The 13,139-nt window shown below is 46.6% G+C and overlaps 1 protein-coding gene across 1 annotated transcript in view; it reads right to left on the minus strand.

Annotated features, from left to right (window-relative positions):
• has2 (hyaluronan synthase 2) overlaps positions 1-217 on the minus strand; it is an 18,874-nt gene extending 18,657 nt beyond the window's left edge. Inside the window, exon 1 of the mRNA XM_030371359.1 lies at positions 1-217. This exon is cut by the window's left edge and continues 521 nt beyond it. The gene's annotated coding sequence lies outside the window, so the exon portion shown is untranslated.
• Positions 218-13,139: the final 12,922 nt, after the last annotated feature.

The raw sequence follows: 13,139 nt of genomic DNA on the forward strand, positions 1-13,139 counted from the left end.
CGTTGACTGTTTAAGTCAATTGTGTTTCAAATGTTGGCCTTTAGGGGGGTATACGCAGGTCTCGTTTCCCCGACAGCGTCCAGGTTACAGGTTAGGGAGCAGGGAAGTAAGTGGTCAAAAGCTCTCGCCACTTCTCTACAACGCTGTTAGTTTCAGCTGTCTAATTCCTTCCAGACGACTGGACTGTGTACAGCCTCGTTTACGGTTCCTTTGGCTCCTGAGCCGTTTTGCCCGGCAGGAACAGATTGGAGTTGTTTTAATAGGGGGGAAGGGGCTAGGGATGAGGAGGAGCAAAGTGTGTGCGTGTGCGTTTGCGTACGCTTGTGTGTTTGTGCACGTGTTTCTGTTTGTGTGTGTGCGTGTGTGCGTGTGTGCGTGTGTGTGTGTGTGTGTGTGTGTGTGTGTGTGTGTGTGTGTGTGTGTGTGTGTGTGTGTGTGTGTGTGTGTGTGTGTGTGTGTGTGTGTGTGTGTGTGTGTGTGTGTGTGGTTTTATGTGTCAGAGAGAGAGAGAGAGAGAGAGAGAGAGAGAGAGAGAGAGAGAGAGAGAGAGAGAGAGAGAGAGAGAGAGAGAGAGAGAGAGAGAGAATAGGCTGATGCAGAGTTGGTCCATGGCATAGTCTACTCTCCCGATTTAATACAGACCGCTAGAGTCAGGAATAAGACGCTATTGAAAATTGCAGAGCAAAATAATGTAAGCCAAATGATTTGCGGTTCTAGCTGCCAGTCTCAGCTAAAATGCTGAGCTGTTTCAGTATTCCCTCTCAAATCGTAGAATTTGTTTACCGATGCAAATATAAATGAATAAAATTAAAATAAAACGAAGCCCTCACAACCCAATTGTTCGTTTGAATGACATATAGGTCTTTGCGTTTAATATGATATGAATGACCTGCGGTCATCCAATTCATTCGCCTTGACGCGGTTACTGTATTTGGCCAGCAGGTTGCGCCACATAATTTAGAACCTCATCTCAGGCCAACATGTCTTACTGACATACTTCAGATGCAAAACAAACAGGTAGGCGCAAACGAAGCTGTCAGGGAATTTGTTAACAGCCACAGTATACCAAATAAACAAACAAAGCAAAATCTTCTAGGAAAAGATAAAACAATTCTCCACAGGCAATATTTTGCCCTTATTATAACTAACATGATGTTGCCCTATGGACCAAAGACCAGGACGTTCTACAAACAAACATCCCCCCCCCCCTCCCTTCTCCATTATCGTTTGCAAAACATTGTGAGGTTTTGTGAGCACATGCATTCAGCGAGCTGATGAATTGCAACGCCACAGCAAAGCCAAACCCCGAGAGGCTGCGATTGCTTATGCATATTGCTGTGAAAACACATGGCTTCCAAGCTCCGGTGGGTCCACTGAACGCAGCGCCAGCCAGCCACAGTCAGGGACCTGATTGTCATGAGGGCCGCACATTACTCGTTGCCTCCCCTCTCCCCCTTATGTCTCTGTGTCCATTTTAGTTTATTTGAAATCCTGGGAGGATTCTAAGGGAAAAGTGAGACTTATATCATCCCGATGACGGTCCATCAAGGGCTCAATGTCCACAAAAGGGGAGCTGGATCAGAACAAGACCATTGGGCAACAACAGTTGAACACATGGTCAGCAGCCCAACACCGCCGTTGCATAACCAGAGCGTCAAACGCCATTGGCTCCCTGTAGGCTTAATCATTTATCTAATTAATGTAATCACATGATTGATGAATCCTGCATTATCTAACCTCCTCGACTGTTCTCCAGAACTCTCACGGCTATCAGCAGCTAGTCGTCCTTCTGCAGTTATGACACAAGGAGGGAGAGCTATAAGGGCCGTGCTCCACACTGCACGGCCTCAGGGCTGTCATGGGGGGGAAAAAACGAATTTGATGCACGGCCACTTGCATTCATAACCATTTGATTTAAGCCAAATTAAGCCAACCCTTTTGTTTCTGACTTTTCAAAACTTTGTGAATGAATGGGGGATCAGTGACAGAAATGCTCCAATTTACCCAACACCAATTCATGGGGGCACCAATCTACAGCAATTTTCATCACCTGGCACCAATTGGGAGGAAGAGAACCAGAGCCAGAGATGGCGCTGAACATGTGGTTTGGTTTTTACTATTTGGTTAATCTGTAAAACTGTGACAACAACAGTGTTTCCCTCTGTCCGTTTCATTTTTCTCAATTTCTTTCCCTTTATGTCACAGGGACGAATGTTAACATGGGGCACTTTTCACCGCAGTCACCAATAAATATAGCTTTTTACTGGGTTTTCCCTGTCTGTGTGACTGCTTTACGAGTGTGAATGTACTACACTTCTCTTCAACAGGCGCTGACGGATATAGCGGCAGAAAGTGTATTGGTGGGACGTCACTTGTTCTTGTCTCGCCAATCCTCCTTTGGATATAAAACGATTTGATGATTTTACACCAACCCCCCTCTGTGTTAAGGATTCGACGACATGCTCTTGGGAAACATACGTGCTTGATGTATTATAGACCAATAATATCACTGTATCTCAGAATTTAAACAGCATATGAGACCATGAGTCTATCCTTCACTATAGAGCGCAGCTTCTTAGGGAATCAAAGAGTAGTTTAAAATACCTGGGATGGCTAGGGGGATCTTAGCCAGAAAATTGGGTATTTTTTTCTCTATGCACACCAAATTGTGAAAAACGATAAGAAATAATAAGTAAGAAATCCCATGAAAAGCCCTATGCATCGTGGGTTTATGCGTAAATCTCCATATTCAATTATTATCCCAGTTCACAAGGTTATTATTTATCCGAGTTTATTAAATAGATACTAATGAGCCCCACTTAGGTCACTGAATTAAGTTGTTAGATTAAAATTCCAGATTGGGATCATCAAGCATCCAAATGTGCAGAGGGAAAACAGTATAATTCATTACCATAACAAACAAATGAATTTGGCCGATGTTGAAGAAGGATTTATTGAACAAATGGATGGGATATCGTGTTGCATAATCCGCTAGGGCTAGCACAAAGCGATGACTTCGAAGGGGAGCCCCCTTATTGGGACTGGGCCCAACAGCACTTTTAGGGATGTCCATGATCTGTTTCAGCGAGGGGCCAACTAAAGAGCCCGGCCATGGGGTTAGGGTGCTCTGCCTGGAAAACCGTTTACTGATGGAACCACCGATTGCATTCTCCTCCCCTGTCTCAGTGTCATGACTCACTTGATGGTGATCGGTGCCCCAGAACCCAAAAGTATGGGGGATTTCTGCAAGGAAGGGGCGCCGTTTACCCACCAGTCATCAGAGGGTGGAAGAACCAGGCCCAAGAATCTTTGGGAGAGCCTCCCTCCAGATGGTCCTCCTCTCCACCAAAGCAAGCCTGCGTCCAAACCAGCGAATTTCCATTGTCACCGTGGAAATCCCTTGTATTCAGAATAGCCGTGTACGCCTCCATGAGCTAATCTATTTTGCGATTGTTACGTATTTTAAGAATCTAAGCTACCCACACATAGACCCAATGATGCAGGACCAAACATATAAGCTGCGTTACCCTCACATAGCCACAAGGGGAGCATGATGTTATTGAAGGCTGCTCCCGCTTCACCTTTAATTAAGTGAAGAAGCCGAAGCCATAACGTCACCCCGGCCACGCCCACTAGGCAACGCCCACTGCATAGGCCACACCCACTTGACGTCCTGTACGGAGGACGTCGAGTGAACAGGCCAGAGTTCAATAGGTAGACGGCGCAGCAAGCCACCCGGGCCTTAGCCCGGGGGGCTTGAAGTAGATCACGGTATTTTCCTCTCACTCGCTTTAGAAACAATTCCCTCCGTATAGCTTCACTTACCATGCCGAAACATGCCGACGACTTTATAATAAATGAAGTAAGTTAAAGCAACCCGGGATTGGACAACTTTCTTCGAGAATATGCAACAATTTGGTGACCCCGACGTTTGGAAGAAAGTCCCGAAAATCCCGGGGGGCGCGACGCTAAAACAACTTCAACAGGCCACACACGTCTGAGGTAAGTATAAATCATTGTTTTAAAGATTAAATCTGAAATAGGATTGGTTATAAGAACACTTAGGTGTAAGCTTGTTTTAGCCACCGTCCGATTGTGCTGCTGCAGAGGCCTAGCATAACAACACGTGTAGATCAACGGTTGCAAGGAACTGTGAAGACCCCCCCATCCCCCCATCCCCCCATCCCTTTGTTTACCTGGGCGCTCCTGGCTGTTTGATAAGGCAATGGTAGCCTGCACAAAGGGACCCCCGGTGTGTTATGTCTGTCTGTCTCTGTCTCTGTGTCTGTCTGTACCACGTGGGAGACGTAGTACCTGTGTTTTTTTGATTGATATGATAAATGTCTCGAAGTTAAGCCGAGATAAGGTAATCATAAGGTAATTGATGAATGTCTCGAAGTTAGGCCGAGACCATCTAAGGTAAATAGTGAAAGCGCCGAAGTTAAGCCGGGCCACTATAAGGTTTATTTATTACCGGCCACAAACTTCCAAACTCTTTACGGTGGGGTGAGGAAAGGTCAGGTTTTTAACGTTAAACTAGCTTAGTTGCATATTAAAACGGAGGCTTGGCCAAGGAGTTCAAATTGGATTGATTCCTCCCGGTTCATTTCAAATCTAATGTGCAATTTTGATTAGTATACAACGCAGCCGTAGAGTGTAACCACGGGGTGTTAAAGAGACGGCGCGTCTTCGTGACGTGGGTTTCCTTTGTCCAGACGTCCGCCATCTTGGGTCTTGCAGAGACCAAGAGCAGCGGGGAACCCCCCCCCCCCCTCTCTCTCCCTCCTCTTCCCCCCCCACCCTCTCTCTCTCTCCCTCTCTCCTTCCCCCCTCTCTCTCTCTTCTCCCCCCCCCCCCCCTCTCTCCCCTCCACCCCCCCCCCCCCCTTCCCTCTAGAAGATCCTATCGTGAAACCCCCCCACTCCCTTTGTCCCAGTCTTCACAGGTCCAGTAGTCAGACCCCCCATCCCCCTGTCCACAGGTCCAGTCGTCGGATCCCCCCCTCCCCACCCTTTGTCCCTGCAAACATTCTCTTCCCCTACCCTTCCTTATTCATATTGCTTAAAGAAGATCGGGAACGGTGGGACGGGGGCTTCGATTTAACTAACAATAGAGAGGCCTCCCACCCTCACACCTAGCCATGTGTTGGAACCAGGATGTAAATTTAGCCTTTGCAACCTGTGTTTGTGTGCATTGATCTTAATATTCTCTCTCTCTCTCTTCAGGAAATAGCAGTATATGCAGTAACGAATGCCTAACACTCAGACATTATGTTTTTCAAGGTTGCTGGGCCCTTCTGTCTGTTTTCATGCGTTTTGTGTATCAAAACAGGAGTGCAATAGACACGGGTTGTGTCATGCACAATGATATTAGAGAACCAGGATGGTTCAAATAGACACAGGGTTCAACTGCTAAAATAATATGTTTAATTAATAAATGATGCACATTGTTTTAACCGGTGCACAAGGCGGGAGTTAGCTCAACTGTTGTAGTTCAATTACAATAACATTTGTTTCAACCGATAACTTCTGAATTTTTCTTTTAGGTTCAGTTTTTGTTTTGTTTATAGAATATCACCATATATTTAATACCAAGATGTGCATAATTGTTGTAAGTTTGGATGACTCTTTATTCTACCTAGTTTAGACGGTTTTGATTGACCTAGCTCAAGATTCACCAGGTGTCAGACGTAGGATTGTGACACTTCCTGGGAGCCCCCGAGCCACACGTCGACTGCACCAGGTGTCAAGACGTAGGATTGTTGCACTCCGAGCCTCCGAGCCACGCGTTAATCGACTAATCGTTCCTGCAGAGTTCTGAGGTGGTAACGGTGGAGCTCAATGGGAGGCTCCGGGAGAGTACAATCGCGGGCTCACACGGGGAGTGGTGGCGGTGGGGCTCATGGGGAGGCCCCGGGAGAGTTGTCATTCGCGGGCTCACACGGGGAGAAATCGGGTGGGTCAGTAAGTCAGAAGGTTGAATTAATGTATCGATTTGATGTTGACCAACAAAAAACTAGATAATTATAATAATAAATACTGTTCATGTAATGGTATAGTTAGGTCTGGGACCTGCGTAGCTAAAAAAACTGTTTTGGAAATAGTAATGAACGTGTCCGGGACATGTGTAGCTATAAAATAAGTAAAGATAAAACTGAGTTTTACTTTACTTCACTTTGCTAAGACATATTCACGTTTGATGTGGTATGCAGAAAGTGGCGCAATAGGATATTGTGCAGAGAATAAGGCGTATTCACGTTTGATGTGGTATGCGATGTACATAGGAGTGAATCAAAGTGTGGACAACATCAAATGCGAGCAATAGGTAGAATAAATGAAGATTAGGTCATCCAATATGCATAGTTAGTGTAGGACAATCGGGTAGTATGATGAAGGTAACTGTTATTATGAAATACGGTTAACACAGAAGTGATATTGAACATGCAAATTTTAACATTGTTAATTCCCTTTTACATCTTTTTGGTTATAGCAACTTGGTTGAACTACGGTGTTGTTATCTTTGGTTGTCATTCAATGCACATGGCTGAAGCAATGCGCAAGGAGGGATGTAGTGTGAAATTAAACCAAAGTAGATACTGTAAAACAATTAAAATTAGAATTCATGGAAATATGTTTTTGAACAACTAACTGCTGTACATGAGTTTGTATTTCTGCAATAGAAGCAAAAAGTTCCAGAACCAGATGCAGACACACCCGGAGCCTACAAACTACCACCGCCGAGCAAGGACTAACAGTCACATGAGGAGATCAAATAACAGCAGGATTTGAATCGCACCGGATGGGTTGGTGGCCAGGGCACTGGTATGATTACAATCCCTCAGGTTAGAATTGGCAGAGAACTCCGGCATTAATGACCCTTTCACAGGATGGATGGAGATTATGTCTGGGAGGTGGAAAGGCAGAATCCAGTAAGTGCCCGTCGCGGGAATAAATGCAGAGACCGTGTTAATTGTCACCGGCTGCCGTTGTATTCCCTGCGCACGAGGGCTACTGCATCTGCTGATCACCACAGCAGTGGGCGCTACAGAAGTGCCAAGTGCCATTCAGGCTTACATTACCTGAGGGGCCCGACCCTATCCAGCTGCAATATGTAGAATAGTCAACACCTATACTATTGTAGTAGAATCGACTGTATTTAAGATAATCAATATCCCGGATTTACTTGAATAACACATTTTAAAACAACCATACCAGACTATGTTTATTATTTGGTAGTATTGCTTGGTTGCGAGTGCAACCCGTTATTTCTGAATCGCTGCATTGATAATGGTACTGTTGATCTTTGAGACGGTTGTTTACAGGCCGCCTGTTGCTGACACGACGACGACGGAGAACCTGTTTGGAGGCTCCCATGATGTAGGAGTAACCTCTCTGAGTTGAGCCCTTGACAAGGAGGGACGAGTCTTGGGTTCATGAACTACAGGCCCGACGGCGACAGAATCCATGCCCAAACCACCCACATGTAACAGCGAACCAATGCACGAAGATCACCTGAACCACCCGAATCCATGCTAGGCTATCAATAATCTTGAATTTTTTAAAATTGTATTATGACTACCAATTTTTACTTTACTTTTGCACATGATGAAAATTGTATGACCTTGTAGCACATGACCAAAAAGTATTAGCTCAGGATTTCTATGGATAGTTTTGTTTGTGTGCTGTTTGGCCATGTGATTGTATGTTAACAAGATTTGTGTTCATTGTTGTATTGTTAAATAATGACCTGTATTTCCAATAAGACCCACAACGTGAATGCCGTCTCAGTATTATGGGGACGCGTAGTGGTTTTTCCCCTCTCTTCAAGAGGTCTTTCCGCGACGGTTGATGGTGTTGATAATTGATCCTACTTTGACTATGTTTTCGGTATGGTAAATGGTGTTTATGATTTAAAATATTATTGTATGGTCATCTAAGATGACCAAGGAGGGACTGTTACGTATTTTAAGAATCTAAGCTACCCACACATAGACCCAATGATGCAGGACCAAACATATAAGCTGCGTTACCCTCACATAGCCACAAGGGGAGCATGATGTTATTGAAGGCTGCTCCCGCTTCACCTTTAATTAAGTGAAGAAGCCGAAGCCATAACGTCACCCCGGCCACGCCCACTAGGCAACGCCCACTGCATAGGCCACACCCACTTGACGTCCTGTACGGAGGACGTCGAGTGAACAGGCCAGAGTTCAATAGGTAGACGGCGCAGCAAGCCACCCGGGCCTTAGCCCGGGGGGCTTGAAGTAGATCACGGTATTTTCCTCTCACTCGCTTTAGAAACAATTCCCTCCGTATAGCTTCACTTACCATGCCGAAACATGCCGACGACTTTATAATAAATGAAGTAAGTTAAAGCAACCCGGGATTGGACAACTTTCTTCGAGAATATGCAACACGATCAACAATAAAGTCAAAGCCCTGGGTCAATCCAGGTTAGATGAGGTATGGGTTGTGAACGGCCTGGCTCAAGGAGAGCCTGGCGCTCAAAATACGGACCGGTATTCTATGTTTGTCATCTGGTCCACCTGACCCGCCTCGTTGGCGGGCATTCCCTCCGAAGATGGCCAGGACTCAGGACCCTGCAGATCTGAGGGAGCAGCGACAGAATCAGGGCCCCGGGGAAAGGAGAGAGAAACAGGGGTTAGAACTATGATCCAAAGACGCGTTTGGTAAAGGTGTTGGGTGGAAACTGGCTCCCTCTTCGAGGCTGGGATGCGGCTCAATCGTAGCGGGCGTGGTAATCCCGGAGCTCCTCTTCCTCACAAGGGAAGGCACATGTAGTGGTGTCCTCCAGGCTACCGGGGAGGTGGAGCTGGAACTGTGCCGCGTTCCAATATCCATACTATCCGTACTTACTAGCCTTAGTTTGAGTACGTAGGGCGTTCCAATTCAGATCGGGCGAAAATAAGTGTACTGATGGTGTACTCAAAACGGTCAAATCGCAAAGCGTGGATCGATGTACACTTCTCGTACTCAACGGCAGCCATCTTAGCTATGTAGCGGAAGAGGGCGGAGCCAGGCTGAGCCAAAGTTGGCGAATTATTATGTAGTTTTTATAGCTTTTATAGCTTTTTATAGCTGCTAGGTGTAAAGAGTTCACCGTTCAAAGCGGGATGTTTATTGCGGGGGAGGAGCCGCGGCGGCAGTCGTGATCGTAATTTCCGGTTTCCGGCTGTTCCTGGACGGCCTTCTCCACTCCATCTCCAACAACCCCCTGGTGTGCTAGCACCTGGGCGAAGCGAGTGCAGTGGTGGATCTGGGGCGGCTGTGAGATTGAAAGTTGGCGTCTGACTTCCTGCGGGTAAAGTCCCCCTGGACCTGCCCTTGTGATGCTCTGCTGTGGCGGCCCTTCGGACGTTCTCGCAGTCTTTCGCCTGTCATGAAGGGGAAGCAGGGACAACCGTCAACCTTGTCTTCCGCCGACACCACTCCAAAGCTGATGCCTCGATGATATTCTGCCCACGAAGGCCTCTGTATCGTCGGCCGGGGACTCCCCCAACTGGGTGATCCGAAGCGGCTGGGCGGGCGAGGGGTTCCAACAGATTCTTCTGGTCTGCTGGGGGTCTCTGCCTCAGACTCTGTAGGATGGTAATCGGCCAAGCAGCGCCGTGCTGGGGTCTGTTGGCCCCGCGATGTGGCCTGGCTCGCTTCACCTCCCAGAGACCCCCAAGAGGCAGGCACAGTGGGGATTATGTGATTTGTTCTTACATAGCCCCAAATTTGGTGCCGCTGTAGCTAAAATGGCTATCATCGGAACCAAGGACTGGCTTAAAGAGAAGAGCCAAGAAAACCAAACTTTCAAAATCGCCTGTCGAGGACCAAGCCCCACTGCAAGAGAGTGAGCAAACCACACCAAACAGTCTCTTAACTGTCATGAGTGACGAGCCACACCTGGCTCCACACCTACTGATGAACCCCCTAGCCAGGCCCCCCCTTCGAACCACTTGTTGGTGATCAGAGAAGCAGTGTCAGACACTTCTGTTGCTGAAACACATGGTTTACTGGAAGGTAAAGGATGACCACTCACAGGTGTGTGATTCTGAGCAGGCAGGGCTTCATCCACGGTGACACACTGTTGTCAACAACAGTGTGTCTACGGATGGCTGCGCGCACAAACGTTGCCTTACATCCTGGCGGGCTGGATGTACCTATGTTTGTGTGTGTGCAGAATGATAGCGAACCCTGCCAAGTGTTTTGACTCTTTTTTTTGTGCTGTCTGTGGCCTCTTTGAAGTAGGGAATGCTCTAAGCCCAGAGGGTGATCTTTATAGAGTGTCTTTCATTACACTATCCGTCAATTTAAGGGAATTATGCAGAGCACATCTTGCTGCCCAACATGCATATGATAATACCAAAGGTACTACTAAACCTGTTCCGGATGGCAAGGGCAAAGATGGGTTCAGCATGTTTGTGTGTGTGTGTGTGTGTGTGTATGTGTGTGTGTGTGTGTGTGTGTGTGTGTGTGTGTGTGTGTGTGTGTGTGTGTGTGTGTGTGTGTGTGTGTGTGTGTGTGTGTGTGTGTGTGTGTGTCTGTGTGTGTGTGTGTGTGTGTGTGTGTGTGTGTGTGTGTGTGTCTAACATCCGTGGTGGCCTCCATGCTAGAGCAATCAAACCGTTGTAGGTAAGAGAAAACCTCTGCCTCCTCTAAGTCTGAAACCATTAGATAAAAATGGCAACCAGATGATTGTCTTGTCATTATCATGAACGCTTGCATCTCTGTATGATAGACTAAAAGCGCCCACTGTAGCTGACTCTATTATGCACAGAGGAAAATACGCTGCTGTTTAAACAGAGAGGGTAATGGAGTGCATATTGTAAACAACGATCAGGCACACGATTTAGACGTGCCCTTCTCTGATATCATACATGCGTCAGCCCAAACGTTGCCTGAGATTTGAAGTATGAGCTTAGAAATGGCATGTTGGGCAAGAGAAAATGCTAGTACATAAACATAATGTGAGTGTTAACAAATTGTATGCTTTGTACTTTTTATTGATACATGTGTTGATTTGTTATATTTTTTAATCCAACTCACACACACATACACAGACACATGTACAAACATACATACACACACACACATATATCCTCACATCTACACACACGCAAACTCACACATCCTCACATACGCACACACACACACCTACACCAACACACGCACACACACACACACACACACACACACACACACACACACACACACACACACACACACACACACACACACACACACACACACACACACACACTCACACAAGCGGTGATACCCTCTGTTCCTCCCCTACTCATCCCAGGCATCAGAGGGGCTGCAGCTGTAATGGGTAGAGTTGACCTCTGAACTCTTAAAAGGAAAGCACTCCACCCTTACACTCCTCCAGTCCTCCTCCCCTTCCCTCCTCCTCTTCCTCCTCCTCCTCCTCCTCCTCCTCCTCCTCCTCCTCCTCCTCCTCCTCCTCCTCCTCCCCTCATTCCCTTTGTGTGCCGGCCTGACCTCATCCTTTCCACAGTGGTACCTTGTCCTGGCGGCGCCGTTATCATCCGGAGGCAGATCAGGCTATATTAAGACACGCATACACACACATACAGATACACACAAATAGGTGCAAGCACATACACACACACAGACGCACACGATAGGTGCACACACACACACGCACACAATAGGTGCACACACACACTCACACACACACACACACACACACACACACACACACACACACATACACACATACACCGACGCACACAGACAAACAGGCACGCAGTGCCACGCACACTCACACACATATATATACAGGCACCATCTGGTATTTCAGATGATGACAGTTGCTATGTGGGTATCTGTTTTATTTGACATTGAAATAAACGTATATTAGATTGTCAGCTTCACACATGACGCTTTCAATTGTAATAGACAAATTTCGATCTCATAATTACAACCAAAGTTGATTATATTGATGACTGAATCGCCAAACACTATCTGTTTCTTGTATACAACGAGGTATAACCATTGAAAACGTTAGTGAAATAACGTGCTGGTTGAGTCGGTCAACCTAGTCGAGGTAAACCTCAGTTCAAGTGAGGTTGTTTGACTAGGTGAGTTTCATCTAACCATCCCCAGGGATGAAACTGTACCACATCACCGTCCTGTCATTTTCCCAACTTTGTATATCGCACCAGGAGACGTTCAATACTAACTATATGTGTACCACACAATCATGTCAGCATACGGTCCACGCTTCAAAGCAGAGACGTAACCACGAAGGAAAACAGATTCTGTTTTGAGCTTTCTCCTTCTTTTCCCATCTATCTGTTCTTCTCCTCTATTTGTCTACAAATCCTTCGCTCTCTCCTCGCCAACCACCTCCTCTGTATCCTATACCCGTTCCTTACCGTCACACATCTATAGCGCTCCCCCTCTCTCTCTAGGTCCGACCTCCCCTGGTCTCCCCCGCTAAGTCTGACGTCACGGCTCGGTGTTATTTTGGATCGCTCAGCGGCGCTCCAAAGCCTGTGAGAGCGCGAGTGGGGTTGTCAAGTGTGTGGGGTGAGATGGGCCTCATTGGCCAACATATCCCCCCCATATGTGTTCCACGTGGAGACACGATACCCCCGAGCTACATGTGCACCGACGCCAAGCGTTACTGCCGTGACACATTCGTCAGTGGAGGTGCGAGAAACCACGGCGAGATTTACCACAGGGGGGCAAGAAGAGATTCAGGGAATAGCAGCTGTATGTTCTGTGAACAATCTGTCTCCCACTATCTTTCACTCTTTTGTAACATGTCTATTGGCCTGAAGTGTAAAATAAGCAATTGATCATAGATTATTTTCTAAAAAGTCAGTGGCTTAGAAGTTACACAAAATGTTATAAGGCGCTCTACTGACATGAAATATCATTTAATTGGATTTACCAAAAAGACAACTCATACTAACTCATACATCTCATACTAGCTCATGAATCAATTTGAAATCCGTTTCAATCATGTGGAAATATTTGGGACCTCTGCAGCCTCAAATCCTTCCTATTTATCAACACGCCAAATTATGAATCTTAAACCCAAAAAGTGGTAATCGAGTCGTTCCTTCGTATAATATCGGGGGCGTTATGGGAAAAGGGATT

This window comes from Gadus morhua, chromosome 11, assembly GCF_902167405.1.
Source record: "Gadus morhua chromosome 11, gadMor3.0, whole genome shotgun sequence".
In the NCBI taxonomy this organism is placed as follows: Eukaryota; Metazoa; Chordata; class Actinopteri; order Gadiformes; family Gadidae; genus Gadus; species Gadus morhua.